General features: G+C 42.7%; 5 non-coding genes across 5 annotated transcripts; 3 read left to right on the top strand and 2 right to left on the bottom strand.

Annotated features, from left to right (window-relative positions):
- The first annotated feature begins 353 nt into the window (after positions 1 to 353).
- LOC132897032 (U2 spliceosomal RNA) lies at positions 354 to 544 on the top strand. The gene has a single exon (XR_009656224.1). It is a non-coding gene; the product is annotated as a U2 spliceosomal RNA (small nuclear RNA).
- A 1517-nt stretch (positions 545 to 2061) lies between these two features.
- Positions 2062 to 2175, top strand: LOC132896307 (U5 spliceosomal RNA). The gene has a single exon (XR_009655995.1). It is a non-coding gene; the product is annotated as a U5 spliceosomal RNA (small nuclear RNA).
- A 238-nt stretch (positions 2176 to 2413) lies between these two features.
- LOC132897155 (U2 spliceosomal RNA) lies at positions 2414 to 2604 on the bottom strand. The gene has a single exon (XR_009656255.1). It is a non-coding gene; the product is annotated as a U2 spliceosomal RNA (small nuclear RNA).
- A 6481-nt stretch (positions 2605 to 9085) lies between these two features.
- LOC132896801 (U1 spliceosomal RNA) lies at positions 9086 to 9249 on the top strand. Its single transcript, XR_009656173.1, has one exon. It is a non-coding gene; the product is annotated as a U1 spliceosomal RNA (small nuclear RNA).
- A 4610-nt stretch (positions 9250 to 13859) lies between these two features.
- On the bottom strand, positions 13860 to 13932 carry trnat-agu (transfer RNA threonine (anticodon AGU)). Its single transcript has one exon. It is a non-coding gene; the product is annotated as a tRNA-Thr (tRNA).
- Between the last annotated feature and the right edge of the window lie 7697 nt (positions 13933 to 21629).

The raw sequence follows: 21629 nt of genomic DNA on the forward strand, positions 1-21629 counted from the left end.
AGGGAAACGAACATACAACCTCCCGACAGTCAATAAAACACATTTGTAAATTGGTAGAATGAGTTAATCATCACATGCAAGATTTGCAATTAATCAAATGAATTTATTATTATTATTATTATTATTATTAATGAATTGCTACAGTTCTAAACTTCACATTTTAAAAGTCTGGGCTTTGGAGAGATGATGGATCTCTTTTGGTGGAACACAACGGAGCAGAATATTGTGACCCCCCAAGCCGATGTCTCTCTTCAAAAGGATCCAGCTGTTGGGGGCGGAGTCTAGCTGTGTTTACCTTTCTGGAGTTTAATATTTGGAAGTGGTTTATTTAAAGCTGTTCACTACAGTAAGATATCGCTTTTCGGCCTTTTGGCTAAGATCAAGTGTAGTATCTGTTCTTATCAGTTTAATATCTGATATGTTCTCTAAATGAGAATGTTATATTAAACAGATTTTTAGAACAAGGAGCTGAAATAAGGGCTTGCTCTTTCTGCTCCATGCATCAACCTGGTATTGCAGTATTTCCAGGAATGGTGCCCTTGTTTAAAAACTAAAAAAAAAAAGACAAGCTGCTTTTTTTTTTTTTTTCCAGAAAATCAATTTAATGTTTATGTTCCTGAAATAAGAGTAATAAATGCATGTTTAAAAGTATACAGCTAGAATTGGGGTTTGTTTCTTTTATTCTATGTGTCTATATAACATTATAGTAGTTCTAGAAATAGTTGCTTTGTTTAAAAGGGAGATGTATATATTTTTTTGCTTGATCTGGTCTGATTCTTCCCCCATTTCCTGGTTTTCTTCCTGCTTAACAAACAACTGGACTGCGAGTCTGTAGTAATTCTTTAACTTTTTCATGAGAGAGATCACACATCACCTATCTTTTTTCTTTTTATTTACTTGTTGGCTTATTTATTTCTCTGCCTGTTTGCAATGGCTAAGAAAGCTGTAAAGGTACAAGAGATTGGCCCAGGCCATCTGACCCTATACCAGCTTTCTGGACCTCCAATAGTGTTTTCACCAACATCACCAAAACACAAAAGTTCTGGATGTGTGCCATGTTGGTGGTTTTGATTTCCGTAAACAGTGCTTGCATTTCATCCAGGAAAAAAAAAATCACATCTTTTGTAATGGTATCGGTTAAAGAAACTTGCAATAAGAAGACAGAAGGTGCTAGAAAGCATGTACCGGTAGAAGGCCTAGAGCCCAGTGTAAGAGCCTACTATCTGGGGAAACTGCAGTTAATCAACAGCCTGGAACCATATGAAATGGGAGAGGAACTGAGTAAAGACAATGCATTGCTGCCCGCTGTAATATACCCAGACATCATCAACTATTTAATTTATTTTTTGCCAAGTCCATACACTGCTGAGGATCTGAAGTGTTTCAAGGGACTAGAAGCTTATAACCAGATGTGCTGTGACTGAGTCAGGGAATGAAAAGCACGGAAATTTGGTGACAAATGTCTGGTGAAAGCAAAGGTGTGTACTGTGTACATTACATGTACAGTGATATACTGTAGATCATGAATCACATCCCCTGTGGGCCTACCTCAGCTGACAGCAGATGGCTGATTGTGATTTTTAACTTTAGCTTACTCTCAAGAGAACATACAGAAGCACCATCACGGCTACACAGTAGAAATATGGTGTCATGCTTAATTTTAAGACATTGATTAAAACTTAAAAAAAAAAACCTCATACCTGATACAAAGTGAACTGAACACACTCTTATGTTGTGCGGATTTTTGTAGGTCAGATCCTGGTTTAGTTTGGCAAGCCAGAGATGATGACGCTCCTCTGACAATTTTCTGGTTTCCTCCCCCTGATTTTTGATTATTTAAGGTAATCGGTAGAAGTGCAAATGTTTCTCAAGATCTGAGCAATTGTGGCAACCCAAAACTGTGCAGTAATTCACCATTATTTGGTTTGTTTATCAAAAAATTCACAAAGCTTGCTTTGCTGTTCATGTGCCCAATGCCTCTTATATGGCCGACTTTCGGTTTGATGATGTCACGTGAAAATACTCTATACAGTGCCACTAGCCTGATCCAGTGTTAAGTGTAGCTCAGGTTTCTCTCCACTGACACATAAATATTTTACCTTTTACTAAAGATTTCTGTGGAGAGGAATGTTAATGAGATCAACTTATTTTTACAGGCTTTGCTCTGGGGGAGCTGAACATTTTTGGTGGTCAAAGATGAGAAATATCAAGCTTTTGGTATAGCTCCAAAACTTTTCCCCATTTCCTGGTTTTCTCCATGCTCAACAAGCAGCTGGACCATTAGCCTGCAGTAATTCTTTCCCATGCATGCCTAAAATGATGTCTCTTTTCAAAAGGATACAGCTGTAATCATCATCATTCAGAAAACACATCAAACATGAAAGTGACATAGGATTTTTTTTTTTTTTTTTCCAAGAGCAGCACTATTCCTGGAGGTACTGTAATACCAGGTTGATGCATGGAGCAGAAAGAGCAAGCTCCTATTCAAACTCTATGTTCTAAAAATCTGTTTAATATAACGTTCTCATTTAAAAAATATATCAGATATTAAACTGATAAGAACAGATACTACACTTGATCTTAGCCAAAAGGCAGAGAAGCAATAACTAGCTGCAGTTAACAGCTTTAAATGTACCACTTCCAAATATTAAAATCCAGAAAGGTAAACACAGCTGAATCCTTCTGAAGAGAGATATTATCTCAGGGGTGCACCAAATGGTTGGAGGAGATTCTTTGTAAGAAACTTGATATTTCTAATATTTGATCGCCAAAAAACATACAACTCAGCCAGAGCAGAACCTACAAAAAAAAAAAAAAAAAAACACAGTTGAACTTACTAATATGCCTCTCTCCAGCAATCTTTAAAAAACCACAAAAGCTTTATATGTTAATGAAGAGAAACCTAAGCTACCTTTAACACTGGATCAGGTTAGTGAAACTGTATTGGAGGTCCAGAAAGCTGGTATAGGGTAATTTGGCCTTGGCCAATCTCTTACACCTTTACAGCTTTATTATCCATTGCAAACAGGCAGGGAAATGTCTGACCAACGAACCTTTTTTGATAGATAGATAGATAGATAGATAGGTAACATTTTTGGTGGTCAAATATTAGAAATATTGAGCTTTTTGCATGGACCCCCCCCACACATGCCCCCAAGACAATGTCTTTTTTCAAAAGGATTCAGCTGTTGGGTAGCACAGTGGTGTAGTGGTTAGCACTGTTGTCTCACAGCAAGAAGGTCTGGGTTCGAGCCCCATGGCCGGTGAGGGCCTTTCTGTGTGGAGTTAGCATGTTCTCCCTGTGTCTGTGTGGGTTTCCCCTAAAGGTATACAGGTTAGGTTAAGTGGTGACTCTAAACTGACCGTAGGTGTGAATGGTTGTTTGTGTCTATGTGATGACCTGGTGACTTGTCCAGGGTGTACCCAGCCTTTTGCCTGTAGTCAGCTGGGATAGGCTCCAGCTTGCCTGTGACCCTGTAGAACAGGATAAAGCGGCTAGATACTGGAGGCTCTGAAATTCAAGTGCGACAAAAAACCTTCTTTGAGCACTTTTTTTTTTTTTCTTTTGCAAAGGCACACCAGCCAAAGCCTCCGTTTTCACACCAAGCACAGGCCACAAGGCCCATCAACAACCAGCTGCAGCAAGTGTCAGAAGTGGGATTCAAACACACACCTCCAGAAGAGGCTGCAACTTGAATGCAGCACCTTAGACCACTCGGCCACCCTGACTCACCACACCTAGCCTGAATCCGGCGTGGAACATGCTGAGGTCTCATGCTGCTCTCACACGTGGGCCATGCGCTTGGCTCACTATTGCAATACTCTGGGCAGTGCTTTTACAAGTTTGCAGAAAACACGGACTTTCCGGCAAACGTTTTACGACAGTACTTTGACTCGACCTGTCCGGGAGAGAAGCCCTTTCCATTCAGGACAGATACCTGGACTTGGAACCGCTCCCTCTTTTGCCGGACAAGCTCGGGTAAAAGCCGCCACAGAACAAGGCTCCGGCTGCCTTTCAACAAACCCATTTTCAGATGGCGTCGGCAGCACACTCAAAGCAGCGTGGGAGACGTCGAGCGGACGTCGAGGACATCGCTTTAACCAGGTGGCCACGACTGCACACGGGGCCTCGGGACAGCGTGGACAAATGATCAGGAGATGCTTCAGTGCACTTTGTTTCAAAACGCATGCGCTTCAGGGAGGCGAAATCCTCAGGTTGGACGTGAACGAGTCTACGGCCTAGCCTCGTTGATTCACTGGATGTACAACCGTCTATGGGCAGGGCTGCTAAATAAAACCAGGGTTGTAAAATGAAACCCTAGAATGGACTGCAATGACCAGTATTCACCCATCGTATGGCAAACAGAATCTCAAACTTACTCGTAAGCATGCTAAATTACGTAGGGAAACATCAAGGCATCCGTTTCAGCACCTTAAGATGCAAAACTGCATTTCGGCATGGTATCAGCACACCATCCCGAACATCAGTAAACAGGACGTAACAGACATCAGGACGGAGATTGAAGAATGCACCTCCGTTGGATACCGCTAGCCGAACACTGCTCCTTAGTCCGCTCGGGCACACACCAAAGCGAGACACATCGTTGACCACACGCAGATCTTGTGCTGACCACGTGAGTTGGCAATGCACTTGGGTCACTGCTCAAATACCTATGTGCGGTGATCAAAAGAAGACCGCCATCCTGTTTCACACCGAGAGCACAGGGGCTCTGGCGAAACCGATCCACCGCCAGCCAGACCGACACGGGTAGCACTTGATGCGCCTCAAGTTTCACGCTGCACGTCGACAGCAGGGTTCGAACCTGTGCGGGGAAACCCCAATGGATTTCAAGTCCGCCGCCATGACTACAGGAGGTGCCCAAATTCGTGAGCGACAAAAAAAAAAAACAAGAGACTCCGACCGCTTATTTTCGCAAAGCCACACCAGCTGAAGCCTACAATGGCCAACTCCCAGGCTGCTTGCACCAAGCACAAGCCCCATCAGCAAACCACTGCAAGAAATGTCAGAAGTGGGATTCAAACCCACAGAGGAGACTGCAACCTAAACACAGCACCTTAGACTACTCGGCCACTCTGACACAGCACACCTGCTCAGAATCCGGCGTGGAACATGCCGAGGTCTCATGTCGACCTCACGCGTGGGCCATGCGCTTCGCCAACTATTGCAATACTCTGGGCAGTGCTTTTACAAGCAACCTCTGCACACTTTTTACGACAGTGCTTTGACTCGACCTGTCCGGGAGAGAAGCCCTTTCCATTTCGGACAGATTCCTGGATTTGGAACCGCTCCGTCTTTTGCCAGACAAGCTCGGGTAAGAGCCGCCACAGAACAAGGCTCCGGCTGCCTTTCAACAAACCAAATTTCAGATGGCATCAGCAGCATACTCAAAGCAGTGTGGGAGACGTCGAGTGGACGTCGAGGACATCGCTTTAACCAGGTGGCCACGACTGCCCACTGGGCCTCGGGACAGCGTGGACAAATTATCAGGAGATGCTTCGGTGCACTTTGTTTCAAAACGCATGCGCTTCAGGGAGGCAAAATCCTCAGGTTGGACGTGAACGAGTCTACGGCCTAGCCTTGTTGATTCACTGGATGTACAACCGTCTATGGGCAGCGCTGCTAAATAAAGCCAGGGTAACCATTCCTAAATCTAGTATAATACCACATGAGCATATAGAATAAAAGAACCAAATTCCTATTTTTATTCTCTACTCTAAAAAAACCATTTATCAACTTCATTTAAAGAGTGTGTTAAATAAGGGAAAAAAAACTTTTCCTAAAACCACGGGCGATTGCTCTAAGACAACGAGGGAGGCTCAGCCTCCTCTAAAAATGACGAACATCGTGTAGGATGAATTGCGCTAGGCTTATGTTATAGCCGACCTTATAACATTGCTATTTCAGATCCAGAATCATAGAAATATATGTGCTCAACCCAACTACAGTGCAAAATCATTCCGTTATAACTTTAATGTGTGCATGGGGGGGGGTTCCCCCTCGTGACAGCGCGATGCAGCCCAACCTCAGTGGACTTCAATGGCATTTGGGAGCTATGCGCTTTTCAATCTCAAAATGCAAGACGATTATTGGACAAATACTGCAAAAACGCCCGCCCACGGAGTCTCACGGACTCCCAGCCTCAGTGGACTTCAGTGGCATTTGGGAGCGATGCGCTTTTCAATCTCAAAATGCAAGACGATTATTGGACAAATACTGCGAAAACGCCCGCCCCACGGACTCCCAGCCTCACAGTGGGAGGGACATGGCAAAGCTTTCCGCGAGGAGACTGGTGATTGGTGAAAGCGGCCGGATATTTTCTTTGATTGACAGCTCGTTTCAAATATAGACAGGCAGCGGTGAATTTCAGTTCAGTCCCATGCGGATTTGCAAGTGCTGTGGTGTATTGTAAGAGATCAGCTTACATTTTGATTTCATTCATTACATACGGTTTCTACCAGCTTTTTTAGTTTGTATATATTTTCATTGTAAATAAAGTGTAAATATAGTGTTGTCAAGTTTGCTATCTTAGTTCCAGAAATTTTGTTTATTTGAGTGACTGAACTTGAACTTGAGGGGGCTAGTCAGCTAGCAAGAAAGCTGCGCACGGATGCCAAGCATTGCTGATTTAATTTTGGCGAAGCCATTTGCCAGTCTTCCTTTTGAGGAAAAAATTAAAATTAAAGAGCAGGGTAGACCAACGCCTCAAATTGACTTGGTGAAAAAGGTAGGGAATAATACTCGTTCCTTTCAGATCTCCCGCCCCAGATCCCCGTCGAGCCGAGGCTCGAACCAGGGACCGTTCGCTTGGCCACCTGCGCTCCATTAGCCATTGCACACAGACAGAGAAATGTCTGACCAACGAGCATTTTTGAAAGAAAGATAGATAAGCGGGTGTGGGGGTGTTGAATTTTGAAAAGGAACAGTTGAGTGCTGTGTGATCTGTCCAATATCACGGATGTTGGCCTATAAATTAAATATGAAAACATCAGCTGGAGTTTGATTATTGACAGGAACGCTGTTGACCCCCGCAGTAAGTGCTTTCCATACCGCATTTTTTATTGATAAATGAGCGCTATTACATCATCCTTGTTAGAATAGTGGACAGTATCTCCGCCTGTCACACGGAAGACCGGGGTTCGATTCCCTGAGGGGGAGACTTCATCTCATCTCATCTCCTCTAGCTGCTTTATCCTTCTACAGGGTCGCAGGCAAGCTGGAGCCTATCCCAGCTGACTACAGGCGAAAGGCAGGGTACACCCTGGACAAGTCGCCAGGTCATCACAGGGCTGACACATAGACACAGACAACCATTCACACCTACGGTCAATTTAGAGTCACCAGTTAACCTAACCTGCATGTCTTTGGATTGTGGGGGAAACCAGAGCACCCAGAGGAAACCCACGGGGAGAACATGCAAACTCCACACAGAAAGGCCCTCGCCGGCCCCGGGGCTCAAACCCAGGACCTTCTTGCTGTGAGGCGACAGCGCTAACCACTACACCACCGTGCCACCACAGGGAGACTTTAAAAATGTATTAACTTGTGCAGCAGGGGGATGGAGTGGTTTGCACTGTCGCCTCACAGCAAGAAGGTTCTGGGTTTGAGCCCAGCGGCTGGTGGGGGCTTTTTGTGTGGAGTTTGCGTGTTCTCCCTGTGTCAGCTCTGGTTAACCCCACAGTTCAAAGACATGTAGTTCAGTTAACATGGGGTGGTGTTCGGCGGAAGTGCCCTTGAGCATATGTATATAAAGTGTGTATGTATGAAAAACCACATCTTGTGTCAATTAAATCTTATTAATGGTAACAGATCTAGATAAATCCAGTGACTATAGACCATACTTTAATATGCCTAAAGTCAATGTTTATGACTATTATGAATTGCCAATGGTAGACCCTCTGATGATGTTCTTTTAATAATATTCTATTTCTAAGTCTAGTAAAAGTCAGACAAAAAAAAAAGTTTTCTGTGTTTTTAGCTTTTAGGTAAATATCAGAAAATTGAGTTAGCTAATTTAATGGATGCCTGCTAACCTATCTTTGCGCATGGAGCGTTAGCAAACCTCCCTCGTGATAGTGAGAACTGGCAGCCTGGATTTTTCCATGGGCTCGCGCGCTCGACCCCCAATCCAATGTTGCTTTGGTTGGCCAAAGTTATGAGGTTGCTGTGGGGTACTAAGACTAGACTAAATAACAAAATTAAACAATTCAGACATCCCTAGTCCCCCGGACGATCTGGGAGTCTCCCCGGGAGCATGTAGACAGAGACAGGAAAGGCAGGAGAAACTTGATCTAAGTCTTATTTGGAAAGTTGTAAATTAAATTGGAATGATTGGCTATTGCTGATATGTGGTTTGATGTTGTGACATGTCAGTAAGTTTAGCAAACAATTGATTTGATTGATGTAGATTTATGGTGTGAGATGTAAAGAACTATTGTTAATATGTGAATTGATGGTGTGAGATGTAAACAAGTAATGCAAATAATACGGTAGATTGATGAGATGTAAAGAACTATTGCTAATATGTGAATTGGTGATGTATATTGTGAATAGGTTTTACAAATTACAGTGTAGATTGATGGTGAAACATAGGCTTAATAAGTTACCAATATGTGCATTGATGTGAGATATAAATAACTAGGCCATAAGCTGATAAAATATGTATTAAACTGATGGTGCGATAAATAAAAATGTTTTGAGAGATATTGACCACTGTGAGTGAAGAAGGGCTCCCCCTCCTTACAAAAGCCAATTTAACCACTGTCCGAACCAATGGATTTTTGACCAAAATGCTCTGAACGGATCAAACTTTGGTGCGCGAACCAGAACGGAACCCGTTCCCTGTTGGTGGAAAAGGGCTACGTGCCGGTCGGTGCAAAGTCTTGTCGGGTCCATATCTTGTCTGACTAGTAGAGGGAGCGCACATGAAATCACCACCAGTGTCTCGTGCTGAATTGGAAGAGGAGGGGCCAAAAATTATGCAAAACTCTGTTCAGACGCTTTGCCCACCCTCATGGAGCAGCCTACACCCTTGCAGGGTTACATCTCAGCCAGGTAAAGAAGCTCATACTTACCTGGCAGGAGCAACACCATGATCAAGAAGGTGGTTTGCCCAAAGTGAGGCCCAGCCATTGCACTCAGGTTGTGCTGACCTTTGTGAATTTCTCAAATGCAAGAATCTCAACTGCTTAAGTTCTGGTAGTAGGGGACTGCGTTCGTGCTCTCCCCTTTTGCCTAATTCTGTAGGAGTCAAAAATAGAGCTGTTTGTTTTTCTGAAGTTTTTCTTTTCTTTGTGTTCAGATGTTTAATATCAAGAGCTACTAGCTGTTTTAAATCTTTGAGGAGCTGGAACGGTTATGCTCTTAAGAATAACATGTGGAAAAAATCTCTCTGGTTTTGTGTATTGCTGCATTTCTGAGCAGTAGGAAACAGGTTTTGTTCAGGCTTCTTTTATCCTTAGTACCCAGCTAGAGTTTCCATGAGTTTTGAACAGAAAATGGTTGTTGAGAATGCACCGTGGACGGAGAGAATTTCACCGGGGTCGTGCAGACCTTTGCGAATTCCTCAAATGCGGGAATATCGACTGCATAATTTCTGAAAGTGGGTGAATGCGTTCCTGCTCTCTCCTCTTTCCCATAACCCTGACAGTCAAAAATAGAGCTGGTGGCTTTTCTATCTATCTATCTATCTATCTATCTCCTTCCTTCCTTCTTTGCCCTCCCCTGACGTTGTGTGCTGGAGTGCAAGTTGCACGATGTGTTTGAAGTCTTATGAAGACAAGTGGGCTCAGGGACCAAAGTGCAGCATGTGGAGAAAATGTAGCTGGCTCCGCATGTTGCTGTTATTTTCGCTCTGCTCGCACGGCTTTCCGACCACCAGGGAACGTGTTCTTGAATGGGTTTAGGTCAGGCTTCTGGGAACCTTGGCACGACCAAGGGTCTCGATCAGGGGCGTCACTAGGAATTAAGCTTTACTGGGGCACTGCACCTTAACGTTCCTGTCCCCAACCTATGCAAAGTGGATAATTCTCATGCTCTCGTGGATGAAGTTATGCGAGGAATAGGTCAACGAGACGGAAAACACATCCCAGTCCCCAAAAAAATTATTGTTGGCATTTGGGCTTTTAATGCATGCTGATGCTAAACGTGTCACCTCAACTCTCATGATTCACGAACTTAGCTGGTTAGTTATGACTGACTAGCACATAGCCTACAACCTTAATCTTACCTCTCTCACCCTCCTCCTCATCTGTCACTGTTTCCCTGCCCCTGTCTCTGCTTCGTGAGAAGAATTGTCTGATATCCATCTGGAAAAGTAATTTAATATCGTTTAATTCAATGTAGTTTAATGGGTTTGTTAGAATATGGTTTGCTTAGTTTTGTTGCAAAAACTTTGCGCTACCTTAACTCATCCAGAGCCCGTTCTCTGACTCATCCAAAGAGTAGACTCATCTCTCCAGTAGGCTAAATGGACTCATGGCACGCCGCATGCACGCTATGTTTACAGTGAGAATCTCCCAGACCAATCAGAAAATTAGTTAGAAAGAAGAGGCGATAGAAGTTTGAAACACACTCTGTCCTACAGCTTACAGTAGATAAATGATCTGCCAAAGAAACTAGTTTGTTACAAAAATCTTTCAACATTTCCTTACTGGGGCACAGCTGATTTTTACTGGGGCACGTACCCCAGTAAAAAAGGCCTAGTGATGCCCTTGGTCTCCATGAGTTTTCAACAGAAATTTGTCATCAAGAATGCGTCATCGACAGAAGGCATTGCACAGTGCACAGCAGAAGTAAACAGTAGTCCGGAGATGGTGGATCGCATCGCTTGCCCGCAAGCTTTGTTCTTTTATTTCTTCCCTGGTGGTCAGAAAGCCGTGCGAGCAGAACGAAAACACCAGCAACATGCGGAGCCAGGTACATTTTCTCCACACACTGCGCTTTGGTGCCTGAGCCTCCTTGTCTTCATAAGACTTGCAGACATAGCAGATATTTGCTTTCTTCCAAAATACGAGCACAGACCAACTAGTAATCATAAGAAGATGTAGAAACTTATCCTAAACTAAAAACACGCCCTCTGATGTCGTCACGGTTCGCACCAGGAAAAAAACAAAAAACAAAACTTCTATCCGGAAGGGGACCGACTTTTCAGGTTCCAAACCCAGAGATTAAATTGGGCCGGAGCCCTCCGGAGCTCAGTTCTGCCTCCTCACCTCGGCAGTACAACCAGCAGGAGCTGAGCTCCCTCTGCTTTAGTGTTTACTATAATATAATACTTTTATTCATTTTCATCTATTCTAAAAACACCATCAATATGAGAGTTCATCAATAATGATTTAGACAACAAAAAATAAGCTAAAGTGAATTACACCCATCAATTTAAAAAAAAACCCTTTTCATTGGAATTATCATTGAATGTGCATGCGCTGTGAGAATGCGTGACATCACACAGCATCATCATATGTTTAATCTCATCTCATTATCTCTAGCCGCTTTATCCTGTTCTACAGGGTCGCAGGCAAGCTGGAGCCTATCCCAGCTGACTACGGGCGAAAGGCGGGGTACACCCTGGACAAGTCGCCAGGTCATCACAGGGCTGACACATAGACACAGACAACCATTCACACTCACATTCACACCTACGGTCAATTTAGAGTCACCAGTTAACCTAACCTGCATGTCTTTGGACTGTGGGGGAAATCGGAGCACCTGGAGGAAACCCACGCAGACACAGGGAAAACATGCAAACTCTGCACAGAAAGGCCCTCGCCGGCCACGGGGCTCAAACCCAGGACCTTCTTGCTGTGAGGTGACAGCGCTAACCACTACGCCGCCAGTAAGTTTACTATAAAATACTTTATATTTTATGAGGATTTGTGTCGTATGAAGTTGTAACTATCTGCTAAACATGATGCCTTAGCAAATTAGACAGAGGTAAGTCATGGTTCTTTTGTTTATTTTGTCTTTAGTTGAGAAACTTTCTCAGGCAAAATATACTAGTGCAGCAGATGACATAAGTAGCGTTAGCTAACACTGACAGACAGGATGCTAGTCGAAAAATTCACACATCCATTTGCTAAAGTTCAGATTTTTTTGTCTGTAGTTCTGTCATATTTTATCTTCATTTACTAAGTTGTAGCTGTTTTCTGTGTTTTTAGCTTTTAGGTAAATATCAGAAAATTGAGTTAGCTAATTTAATGGATGCCTTAAATGGTCGACCTGAACTGCTGGCGACATGGATTTCTCTTGGCTGCATTGTTCTGAAAGTGCTTGTTTCATGAAAGGTATATCAGAAAATACCTGGTTTTCTGTGTGTGATGTGCTCAAGTACACTGTAAAGTTGGCGAATAAATAAAAAACTCATCTCATCTCATTATCTGTAGCCGCTTTATCCTTCTACAGGGTCGCAGGCAAGCTGGAGCCTATCCCAGCTGACTACGGGCGAAAGGCGGGGTACACCCTGGACAAGTCGCCAGGTCATCACAGGGCTGACACATAGACACAGACAACCATTCACACTCACATTCACACCTACGGTCAATTTAGAGTCACCAGTCAACCTAACCTGCATGTCTTTGGACTGTGGGGGAAACCGGAGCACCCGGAGGAAACCCACGCGGACACGGGGAGAACATGCAAACTCCACACAGAAAGGTCCTCGCCGGCCACAGGGCTCGAACCTGGACCTTCTTGCTGTGAGGCAACAGCGCTAACCACTACACCACCGTGCCGCCCTAAATAAAAAACTGTTTCGAAAAATGCTTTTTTGCATCTGAATCCTGTTCCAAAAATTACTAAAAGCTTGTCCGCCATTATTAGATCGCAGCGACTGACGGGTAGGCGGATTTCACTTGGCTGCATCGTTCTTAACGTGCTAGTGTAATGAAAGTTACGTCAGAAAACCCCTAGTTTTCTGTGTGTGCTGTGCTCAATTACACTGTAAAGTTGGCGAATAAATAAAAAACTGTTTCGAAAAATGCTTTTTTGCATCTGAATCCTGTTCCAAAAATCACTAAAAGCTTGCCCGCCATTATTAGATTGCAGCGATTTACAGCTTGGCGGCGCTGTACGCTTGACGTTATTTGCACCAGGACCTTCTTTTGTTTCCACACGGACTCTATAATATTCTCCTCAGTGGTGTGAATTCTTGATACCGAATCTTTTGAAAAAGACACGAAAGCTCTTCAAATTCGTCCTCAATCTTTGTTTTTTTGTTTGAGGATGATTTGGAACCGATAGCCGAGCAAGCAGACTCAAAAGAGAACCCATCCTCATCTGGGTCACACCAGATAGTGAGATTATAAAGAACTCTTCTATAACTTTGTGCCACATTGTCAAAATTTGCAACAGACCCCTTGCACTGATCTCACACTTACATTAGCAACCGTTACTGCCATTATCCTGGGGGACAAGCGAACTTTGTTTACATACTGAAGGCAAGCAATATTGAAGATGTCAGATGTCTGCAGTTCAAAGAAAGCTACCACTAGAAAAGCTTTACTACCAGATTGCTTGGATAATCTAAGTCAGAGAGAAGCAAAGGATAGATACAGACAGAAGTTAGCTTATTTATGATGTGTGCAAAATTGCTTGAAATTTTTGGAGTGACGATATCCATTTTTGGCCTGGGTTTACCTACATGGATGTTGGAATGTGCCTTCTCACTGCATTTTCCCTGTTTTAATAAATTAAAAAAAAAAACAACTTATCGTTTACTGAAAGGGAAGGGCAGGGAGGATTGAGAATCCATCAGCTGTGGTTTGTTTACACTTGATACTAAAACTGGTAGCGTCCTAGCCAATAAAAGTAAGATTCAGAGACAGTTTCACTAACTCTTTACAGGCTCCAGTGAGAATTGAACTCACAACCCCTGGTTTACTAAACCAGTGCTCTCACCACTGAGCTATGGAGCCTTAACTTGTTTGCAGTTGCTGAAGATTGAGGCCAAGTTTACATTAGACCGTATCTGTCTCGTTTTCTTCGCGGATGCACTGTCCGTTTACATTAAAACACCTGGAAACGCCGGGAAACGGGAATCCGCCAGGGTCCACGTATTCAATCCAGATCATGTCTGGTCCGGTGCTGTGTAAACATTGAGAATACACGGATACGCGGATACGCTGTGCTGAGCTCTAACTGGCATCGTCATTGGACAATGTCACTGTGACATCCACCTTCCTGATTTGCTGGCGTTGGTCATGTGACACGACTGCTGAAAAACGGCGCGGACTTCCGCCTTGTATCACCTTTCATTGAAGAGTATAAAAGTATGAAAATACTGCAAATACTGATGCAAATACTGCCCATTGTGTAGTTATGATTGTCTTTAGGCTTGCCATCCTTCCACTTGCAAGTGGTAAGTGACGCGCATGCCTGATATGCACTGAGATCACACACACAGCGGCTCAGTCCCGCATCACTGCTCGTACGCTTCACTCGCACGCTCTGTGAGCTGCGCAGGGCCGGAGTGCGCACCCTCCAGAGGGCACTCGCTGTTCAGGGCGGAGTGATTTGGAGCGCAGGATGCCTGCGGAGCCGAGCGTATCTGTGTATTGGTGTTGCTGTGTGCACGCTAATCGTTTTAAAAACGTTAATCTGATGATCCGCTGATACGGTCTAATGTAAACCCCACCTGAGGCCACAGCAGAACCTTGAAGACCCTCCGCTGATCCCCAAAACAGCCCCCAGAAACTGCTGTAACGTCACTCACAACTTTAGTTCCTAGCTGCAGTTAGCTTCTGCTTACTATTTGCCTCGCAAAAAATGGACACACATTTTAAATAATGCAGTGTGTCAATCGTAGAGTGGACTGTGGGCTGTGCATTCTGGCTACTTTCTCATCTGAGCTAACAAAAACACTGGACAGGCCAAGACCTCAAGAGACAAACCATAAGCACCATGAGTGACCTCACTGACCTCCAGGCTCTTCATGTGGGGCCATCCTCAGCAGAAGCCAGTGGTTTTCAGGTGATGAGAACTGCAACCCAAAAAAAAATCAACCAGTATTTTTGGTTCTTTTTTGATCGCCTGCCCAAATGAATTTTGGCGGGGATATAGAAATGGGTTCTGTCTGGCCAGCTGTCTGTCCGGTCACATTTTCGTTTCTGGGCCATATCTTTAAAACTACTGAAGATATCTTCATGAAACTTTGTATACATATCAAGCAACATGTGAACTGGTGCCTTTTGCTTTTTTGGATTTTTGAAAAAAGTATTTTTCAAAATTTACATAAAAATACATTTTGACTTAGTTTCTAAGAGCAATGTTTGTTTCCAGAGCATATATCCAAAACTATTCATGATCCAGATTTGAAACTTGGTATGCATGTTAACAAGGTGATGTTACGGGTTCCTAATTTTTTATTTATCTTTTTTGACACTTCAACGTTTAGGGTGGCACAGTGGTGTAGTGGTTATCACTGTCTCCTCACAGCAAGAAGGTCCTGGGTTTGAGCCCAGTGGCTGACAGGGGCCTTTCTATGTGGAGTTTGCATGATCTCCCTGAGTCTGTCTGGGTTTCTTCCAGGTGCTCTAGTTTCCCCCACAGTTCAAAGACATGGTTAGGTATATAGGAGCCATGGCCTGAGGTTGGGCTGAGGTGCCCCTCAGCAAGGCACCTTACCCCCAACTGCTCCCTGGGCGCTGTAGAATAGCTGACCACTGCTGTGGGTATGTGTGTGTGTGCTCATTGCTCACTTGTGTGTGTTCACTGCTTCAGATGGGTTAAATGCAGAGGAGAAATTTCACTGTGTGATTCAGTCGGTGCTTGAGTGTATGTGAAACAAATAAAGGCTTCTTCTTCTTAAATCTACTTGGCTAGATAATGCATGTTCAGTACTGACACAGATACTAGTAAACAATCCTGCTGCCATCGCAGTGTGATTCTTGCCGTCTAAAAAGATCTCTTTTCTCCATGAATAAAAACAAAAGCATGTCACATAAAATGATCAGTGATCTGGTTTATTTTACAGCCAAATGCTTGACACTCAGCATCTTTAGGGTTATTAACAACAATTTAGAAGCAATGTGTTCACGAGCTCCACTAGCCTCGGTAAATCATGTTTGGAGCACTGATCTCTACGTAAAAATCTGGAAAGCTCAGAGGCTCGTCAGAGTGAAACCATCTGACCGCCATCTTACCACTCACATCGTTGAGCAGAATGGTCATTTAGGCTACTGGAAGCTAAACAAAACTGGTCAAGTTATTGATCTAGTTGGTGAGAAAAATTACAAGAAAAATGCCTGCATGTGCAGCAGTGAACTGTACAAACTGTCAAGTCAAAGGTTGTGGACGGACATTTCACCTGTGAGTATTGATAGTGTGTGATCATTTTTACATGTGTGTGCGCAGTGCCATTTGCATGGACCCACCTACAGCATTTTATGATGGTTTGCAAGAGCAAAAGAAAAAAAAAATCGGTCTCATCATTTTGTCTGGTTTTGTTGAAAATCTGACAGTGATATCTGGGATGAACACTGTGACTGTGTCAGATTTTTGATGGAAATGTCCCAGACTAGATCAAAGCCAAAGTCTAGACATGTTTGATATTGAATGTGAGAGCTCAAGCTCAACAGATCAAACTCAAAAAGAAAAATGAACTGAGTAAATTAGCCTCAGTAGCCTAAATGAAAGAAGGACCATAGCCTTAGGCAGAAATGGCAGTGAGGGATGCAAATAAAAAGAGATGTTGTTGTTCTAGTTTGGTCAGTAGTTATTTTCATTTACCTCAGGCTAAGCACAAATGACAATGTTGATCATCTACACACGTCACACCTACTTGCACAAATTGACAAAATGGGCATGATTGTCTGTTTTAACATGATTTTAGTTTAAATTGAGTCCAAGTATATTGATAAGTACTCTTAAATCAGGGTTGGTCATATTTCCCGGTCAATGGCTTATTTCCCGGACGGCGTCCAATATATGATTTCCTGTACAAAGAAAAACTGAAATAATCTCTGTAAAAATAATTATAGTAGTAAAAGAGCCGTTCAAAAAAATGATCAGAGACTGAACTGGAAAAGGAAAAAAAAACGAACAATAACAGTGAAGGGGAGTGCTATAAAGATATGTAAGGAATGTGGGTAAAGTTGAGAAAATAAGAAGAGGTAATGAAAGGAAAAAAGTCAGGAGACACTTTTCTTGGGGCAAATTTGATCGGACATGACAGTTTAACACAGAAGCCAAATACACGCGATTTGAGTGGTAAGATGGCAGCCAGCTGGCTTCACTCGTCTCAACAGCAGGGAATAGGCTATGAACGCTCCAGATTTTTACGGAGAGCTCAGTGGTTTGGAGTCGGTGACGTCACGATTTGTCCTCAGAATGTGATATTTGAACCTTGGAGAGAGGAAGATGGCGGTGCACAGGAACACTGTTTTCCTTTTAAAATAAAATCTGTACACAGTATACAGGTACAAATATGAACAAGTGAACACTCAAACACGTCTGATATGGATATTATCTATCAGTATAAAGGAATTTACTTTTTGGGTTTTGTTTGGCTTTAATTCAAGGCATTTAACAAAAATATTCTTTTAACCATTTAGGAATTATAGCAGTTCATCGTTGTGGTGCAAGGACCTGATTGAATCCACATTGCAACCGTAAGGACTACTATTAGGGCCCAAGAACCAGAGGTGCAGGCTGAGGGCCTGAGGGTCTGTTCCTCCAGTGACACATGCATCTTTGGCTCAGGCCTCATACTTGTGAAAAATCAAAAATGTACATTGTATGTGGGTTTTGGCATGATTGAGGAGCTCCATAGCGTCCCCGAATGCAAGCAATGTTTAGATTTTTGAATGTGTTTATTTCTGTAGTTGTCACAAAGTTTGTTCAATCTCCATGGTTTTTGGTGGGGACACTGTCATCACCATGACAGACATATTTCACACTGGCTTATATTTGCTCCACTCAACAGGAAGTCAGCTATTTTGAAAGTTTTGCATTTTAAAAAAAATAATTTTTATGTACTCTTTCAAACTCATTGGATTCGCTTGAAATTTGGCTGGTATAAACTCCAGATATATGAAAATTAATTGAGACGGTATAGTAGATATGGCCTATTTAAAAAACAAAAAAAATGGCTCACTGAGTGTGACAAAAGGGTGAAAAATCTAAACTCCACTCAAATTACATTTTGTGTTTGCTGTGTACTACAAAATCCACATTTTCTGAAATGGATGTCCATTTAACTCATGTAGCACTAGTTTTGCTGTGAGGCAGGCAAATAGCTTTCAAAAAGAGGATAGACCTTGATGGCTATAAATACTGTATGTAGGAACTTGAAAATCATAGCACTCCTGACACGTGCCACTTCTCCATTGTGTACTGAGAAAAAGCACATCCAACAACATATCCTGGTACAGACTGCATGTCCTTCAGGTAAACTACATAGCCAAGTCCCCAAAATGCAAAGCACATGCACAGTAGGGCAATAAGTAATTTTACTGTAACACTCCTGACAGTTTTGAAGTGCTTTGAAAAGCTTTCAGCCCACCGCCACTGTGTTAGCGACATAAATGGTTTGTAGCAGAACAGAAGAACAAATGAAGAATTGAGAAAATGGTCACAGGTTTATTATTTAGGGCAATTTTCAAGCAACAGTGATGCTGTATTTGGTAAAAAAGATAAATTAATTCCAAGTCAACACATTCGGTGCCAGCTGGTGTAACAACAAGGCTGTCAACAGTAACTGTGAAACACCTGTCGCTCTCAGATTTGAACCACCAGTTGGATATCGAACATCAATGATCAGCCATCAGAGTACCTGTAAAATTAAGCAGATTACTGTTGAATTAAAAGTTTTGTCACAGCAAATGCATAACAATCCTGGCGTTTGTGACACTTTCAAGGTAGCAACACCAAATTTGCAACAGATTCTCTTTGACATAAGGACTTTCTGGAGAATTGCTGACTTCATCTGCAATAGATGAACATGGTTCCTGCTACCAGGGGCGCTGCCAGAAATTTTGGGCCCCATGAAAGATTAGAATTTTGGGCCCCCCAACTTTGCCCACCCTCGTCACAATTGCACTATTGTCATTATTTGACTTTTGATAGCCCATGGACCTTGAGTTTGTGACTTTGTTATTGCATTTTATGCATTAACCTACCAGGGACTAGATGAAAACTGGTCAGTGACAAATTCTGGTGCATTTACAATCACAAATGAAAATTCAAGATTTTGCCACATGCCTTCTTGTGCTAGGACAATTGGTAGTGAAATGTGTGATGTGACTGCTAATAAATCATAGAAAAAGTTTTCTACCCAGCATCAAAATATCTATGGAAATCCCATGGCAATTTAGCAAACTGTATATGGCGCTCGCTCATTAAAAACTTCAATCCTAAAGCATTTATGGGTTGTATTGCTGCTTACCTCCTTCTCCAAAGGGGGGTTCAGTGGTTTGGTCAGGCGGAGGTCCCCCTGAGGCTGAATCTGTGCATATTTAGGGCACCCCATTAGTTATGAAACTGGTTATTAGCACTAGCTATTAGCACCAGCATAACGTAATATTTCATCTTGTTTATCACACAAGTCAGTTCAGTTATTAAAATGGAAAAAATGTCACTGTACAAACTGTAAAAGTGTTCTCTTGATAGGCTAATCCAACCACGTTCATACTGTTCATTTACCACTCGCTAATATTTTGAACACACGTGAGCGATAGCTACCTTTCTTTGGGAAAAACTGAGTGACCAGTTGCCTGCCTCTCCGGTCCCTCTCAGCTTTCAGCTGTCTTTCTTTACGTTTTTGACAGCCACTCTTCATATTTAGTGATCATAGACTGTACGCACTCCACTGCTGGCTGGCTGGCTGCTGCACCGCGACACAGCAGCAAGTAGCGTTGCACTGATCAGCACACAGATTTAACGCATCGCGCTTCTACCAGAACTGGACCGTACCATTTCGCAAAAGGGGGAGGGTTAAATGACAATATGTTGAAGAACTCAAGAAATAGACAACCTTGTTCAATTAGCTCATTTTACCAGATGGAATATTGCATTGTTGTTATTTCAAAAGTCTTATTAAAATCATTAAAAGCATATTATCAGCCCCTTAAAGGGCCCCATGGCAGTGCTGGGCCCCTAGAATTGTTCTAACCTTTCCCCCCCGGCGGCGCCCGTGCCTGTTACACAGCATTTGGACCTGAACAAACAGGTAAAGGAATCATCTTTAAGTCTTCTCATTTATTTCAGAACAATAATTAGAACAATTTTTACAATAGAACTGCATTCCTGTTTTTTTTTTGTAGTACTGGTATACTGCCCAATATAATGGTAAGGGATACACTGTGTTTTTTGCAAAAATGAGCCTTTTTTTTTTTTTTTTTAATGTCCTCAAATGAGGACATAATGGGAGACAATCAATTTGCTTGAGATGTGACATGAAATCAGATGCACGGGTCTTCATGGTCAGGACACAGTTACTTTGATATCCATTAAATTTGGTACGAGTGGAAGTTTTTAACATTGGGTTGAGTGATGTCGCCCATTTTGGATTTTGTGTATTTTTCACATATTTTTTACAATATTTTTTTTTACTTCCTTCTCCAGAGTTCATTGGATTTCTTTGAAACTTGCTTGGAATAAACTTCACACATATTTAATGATAAATTGCAAAGGAATAGTGGATATCTCGAACAAAGACACAGTCGTGGGAAATTGATTTCCACGAGATGCCAATCCAAAAGAGGAAGCAGACATTACTTGGTGATACTTGGTTTGATCAGCCTCAAATTGTGAGCATGGCACTGCATTTTCACATGGAGCATTGTTCAAATGTATCATGTTTCACATTTACTATTTTATATTTTGCACTTTCATATGTGCTGTAAATAGATATTTTTCCTCCTAAATTCATTGGGACAGCAGTGCTGACAATGTTTTCCCACCTTGAAATCCACCTTGTCAGCACTTTCACTCACTGTTAGCAAGGTAGATTTAATGATGATTGAAAGACTGTTGTACCTGCTGGAGCAATATTCCCTCAATGTTGGTCAAGTGGATTTAAATGTATTGTAACCAGGGTTTCCACTGGCACTCGTCACGCTTGTCACCGATGAACATAATCCATCAATGACAAAGAGAAAATTACTAGCAGTCATCACCATGATGAATGTATTTGTCATCATTATCATATTTCATCTTTTCTAGAACTCCCTCCACAAATCCGTCCGTTTGCCAAAATCCAACCCCAGTGAAGAGACGGCAGGAAGCCAGAGTGTAAACAATGAGCACATGCTTGTGACCAATAAAAATCGACAACACATAATGCCCAAATAAGCTCCAAGCTTTTGACCAATTGCAGTGTGTCTTAATCGGTCTGGTGATTTGGTGGAATTATCTCTGCGTGAACCAAACAATGGCATAGTCTAAGCTGGCAAAGTTTTTTGGGTGGGCTTCTTTAAGCACTGAAGATGATTTAAGGACTAAAACAGCCGTGAGGGAGGCACACTTGGAGCCCCTACTGTCCCCAAGCACATCAGACAGTGTCAGTAATAGAGGAGTCAGTTAAAAAAATGCCAAAGTAAAATTGATGTCAGCTGCAGCAAGAGACTGGAGGGAGCTACATTTTGGGGTGGCATGGCGTGTTGAGCTCGCGTGG

The sequence above is a fragment of the Neoarius graeffei genome, chromosome 1 (genome assembly GCF_027579695.1).
Source record: "Neoarius graeffei isolate fNeoGra1 chromosome 1, fNeoGra1.pri, whole genome shotgun sequence".
Taxonomy (NCBI): Eukaryota; Metazoa; Chordata; class Actinopteri; order Siluriformes; family Ariidae; genus Neoarius; species Neoarius graeffei.